Here is a 3,972-nt window from a genome sequence, read left to right on the forward strand (position 1 = left end):
GCAGCATGGTGTAGCGGTTAGAGTGCTGACCTAGGACTTGGGAGATCAGGGTTAAAATCCCCACTCGGCCATGACACTCGCTGGCCAGTCACTGTCTCTCAGCCTAAGCTACCACACAGCGTTGGAACCGTAGAATCATAGATTTGGGACCCCAAGGGAAACCTAGTTCAACCACCTTGAGCTCCTGGGATGCTGATGCTGCAGAAAGGTCCCGGGTTCAAACCCCAGCATCTCTAGGTAACATTGGGAGAGACCTTCCCTTCAGAAACCTTGGAGAGCCCCTGGCAGTCTGTGTAGAGAACACAGACTATCAAAATCAGCTTGATAGCTTCCTCAGTTTGTCACGGGTTCCCAAAGTGATGTGGCTTAAAAGGCGTTGCTTCTTTTCACTTGTGATGCAAAGAGGGCATCTATTGGGAAAGATCAACAACACAGCCCTCACAAATCTGCTCAGAAGGAAGCCTGATGGAATCCAGCGGGGCTTTCTCTCAGGTAAGTGGGGTTCGGATCACAGCCTAGGATGCCTGCCTTAACGCTGGCTCTGCTAAAACAGAAAATACGTTCACATATCATAGAATCATAGAATACCCCCTACAATTAATAATCTGCAATTATTAAGTTCGCAGATGACACCACCATAATGGGTTTAATAACAGGTGGAGACAAATCGGCGTATAGAGGGGAGGTCGCAAAAATATCTACATGGTGCCTAGGGAACAACTTGCACCTTAATATCAGCAAGACAAAGGAGATGGTGTTGGACTTTTGGAGGAAGACAGGAGAACTAGCCCCGCTGTACATCAGGGAGGGCTGTGTGGAGAGAGTCTCTGCCTTTAAATTCCTAGGAGTTTATCTCAGTGAAGACCTTACTTGGAAAATAAATACAACCCAGGTGGTTAAGAAAACCCAACAGAGACTCCGTCTCCTCAGAATATTATGTAAGAACAATGTCAATCAACACTTGATGATCTCCTTCTACCGGTCAACAATAGAAAGTGTCCTTTCATACTGCATCACGGTGTGGTATGCTGGTTTGACATCATCTGACAGTAAGTGCCTACAGAGGGTGGTGAATACAGCACAAGATATTATGGGCTGTCCCTTGAATCCACTGGATGAAATAGCGGAAGAACGTTGCCTCAGGAGAGTGAGGAAAATTCTCAGGGATGATTCACACCCTGGCCGGCACTTTCTTGATCTCCTGCCCTCGGGCAGAAGATACAGAAGCATGATTAGTCGCACCAACAGGGTAAAGAACAGCTTCTATCCTGGGCTGTTAGGCTGCTGAATGAAAAGATAACAAGAGGGCAACTGACTTTCGGGTTTGGTGGGTGTGCGTCAGTAAAGGAGGGGAATTAAGACTAAGAGCTGCGTGGGGAGTGATCGTGTAATCTCACTGTATACAAGTTGTACAAGTGACAATAAAGTATTTCAATTTACAATGCAGGAATCTCAACTAAAGCATCCCTGACAGATAGGGTGATCAGTGACAGGGGGGGGGGGGTGGCGGCAAATGCAGCCTCTCCCCAGGCCATGCCTCCAGCTGACTTTGCTTCAAATTCTCCCTTGGTTTTTGGGCCTGGCGGATGTGCCCTTGAGCTCCAGTGATTGCCTGGAAGGAGGGTGGAGAGGGCCATGTGCGCATGTGTGGACACCAGCCCACTGTGCAAAGGCAATGTTCACGTTTGCTCCACCCACTTCTGCCCCGGCCCCTCCCACCACTTCCATGTGGCCCCCAGTAGGGAAAACCTGAAAATGGATCTCTGCCCTTGCTCTGTTGCAAATCGGGTTCTGTGCACCCCACTGGGTGAGTGGTGGCAGCAGAATGTTTGCAGGCAGAAATTCAACCAGTGCCACTTCCCCAAACATTTGCTGCCTACGCACCCCATGAATTTCTGCCCAGCCCCCCAGCCCCCAAAACACACTCGGCTGCTCTGCTGCAGATACAACTGACGGGGATGTGAGTTAATGCAGCAGGTACAAAGCTGTGCATAATCATTGTCCTGCCAGATGTTAGGTAAAGGTAAAGGGACCCCTGACCATTAGGTCCAGTTGTGGCCGACTCTGGGGTTGAAGAGCTCATCTCGCTTTACTGGCCAAGGGAGCTGGCGTACAGCTTCCGGGTCATGTGGCCAGCATGACTAAGCCACTTCTGGCGAACCAGAGCAGGGCACGAAAACACCGTTTACCTTCCCGCCAGAGTGGTACCTATTTATCTACTTGCACTTTGACGTGCTTTCAAACTGCTAGGTTGGCAGGAGCAGGGACCGAGCAACGGGAGCGTCACGGGGATTCAAACCACTGACCTTCTGATCGGCATGTCCTAGGCTCTGTGGTTTAACCCACAGCGCCACCCGCATCCCTGGCCATTGCCCGTGCTTGCTGGGGCTGATGGGAGTTGTAGTTTGACATCTGGAGGGACGAAGGCTGACTGAAGCAGACCCTCTGGCCCTTCACATTTCTGAATACAGCTCCAGAAACACTCCCTAGCCCCAGTTTTCCGCACTGGGGAGCTGTAAATCTTTGATACCCCACCTGTCTGGCCTCCCCTATTCCCCAGCACTGGCATCAGACGTAAATCAAGCTGTCCCCAGAGGAACCTGTCTTTTTTTCTGCATGGGCAACTCTGCTTCTAGCCTACCTCACAGGGTCATTCTGAGGATGGTGTGAGACCCAACGGCAGTGCCCTGTGGCCAGGGGAGAATAAACAGTATAGTCCATAATAATAAACGTTGTTTAGTCATTTAGTTGTTTCCGATTCTTCGTGACCCCAGGGACCAGAGCACACCAGGCACTACTGTCTTCCACTGCCTCCCGCAGTTTGGTCAAACTCATGTTGGTAGTTTCGAGAACACTGTCCAACCATCTCTGTCGCCCCCTTCTCCTTGTGCCCTCCATCTTTCCCAACATCACGGTCTTTTCCAGGGAGTCTTCTCTTCTTCTGAGGTGGCCAAAGTATTGGAGCCTCAGCTTCAGGATCTGTCCTTCCAGTGAGCACTCAGGGCTGATCTCCTTAAGAATGGATACATTTGATCTTCTTGCAGTCCATGGGACTCTCAAGAGTCTCCTCCAGCACCATAATTCAAAAGCACCAATTCTTTGGCAATCAGTCTTCCTTATGGTCCAGCTCTCACTTCCATACATCACTACTGGGAAAACCATAGCTTTAACTATACGGACCTTTGTCAGCAAGGTGATGTCTCTGCTTTTTAAGATACAGTGGAACCTCTGGATGCGAACGGGATCTGTTCCAGAGCCCTGTTCGCATCCTGAAGCGAACGTAAGACACAAATGTGCATCTGCACGTACGTGGGTCGTGTTTCGCCTCTTCCGCGCATGCGCGTGATGTCCTTTTGAGCATCTGCGCATGCGCAAGCGACGAAACCCGGAAGTAACGCACTCCATTATGTCCGGGTTGCTGCGGAGCACAACCCAAAAATATTTAAGCTGAAGCGTATGCATCCCGAGGTATGACTGTACTGTCTAGGTTTGTCCCCTTAAGGAGTCTCAAAGCGGCTAACAATCTCCTTTCCCTTACTCCCCCACAACAAACACTCTGTGAGTTGAGTGGGGCTGAGAGACTTCAGAGAAGTGTGGCTAGCCCAAGGTCACCCAGCAGCTGCAGGTGGAGGGGCAGGGAATCGAACCCGGTTCCCCAGATTACGAGTTCACCGCTCTTAACTACTACACCACACAGAGGCAATTATGCCTCTGAATACCATTTGCTGGAAACCACAGTGCGGGGGAAGTGCTCTTTTGCGCTGGTCCTCCTTGAAGATTTCCCACAGGCCACTGTGACTTGAAACAGGACGCTGGGCTGTGATCCCAAGGGATGCTAAACAGAAATGGCCCTCCGCTTTCTGAGCAATTTGCTTTTATGGCCGTTCACCAAAGGGGTTAAGTTCATGGAGACTTGCATTTCCTAGAGATACTCAGAGGCTTTGGGAGCAGAGGGATGCGAAGAGAGCGCCA

The sequence above is a fragment of the Podarcis muralis genome, chromosome 2 (assembly GCF_964188315.1).
Source record: "Podarcis muralis chromosome 2, rPodMur119.hap1.1, whole genome shotgun sequence".
NCBI classification, from domain to species: domain Eukaryota; kingdom Metazoa; phylum Chordata; class Lepidosauria; order Squamata; family Lacertidae; genus Podarcis; species Podarcis muralis.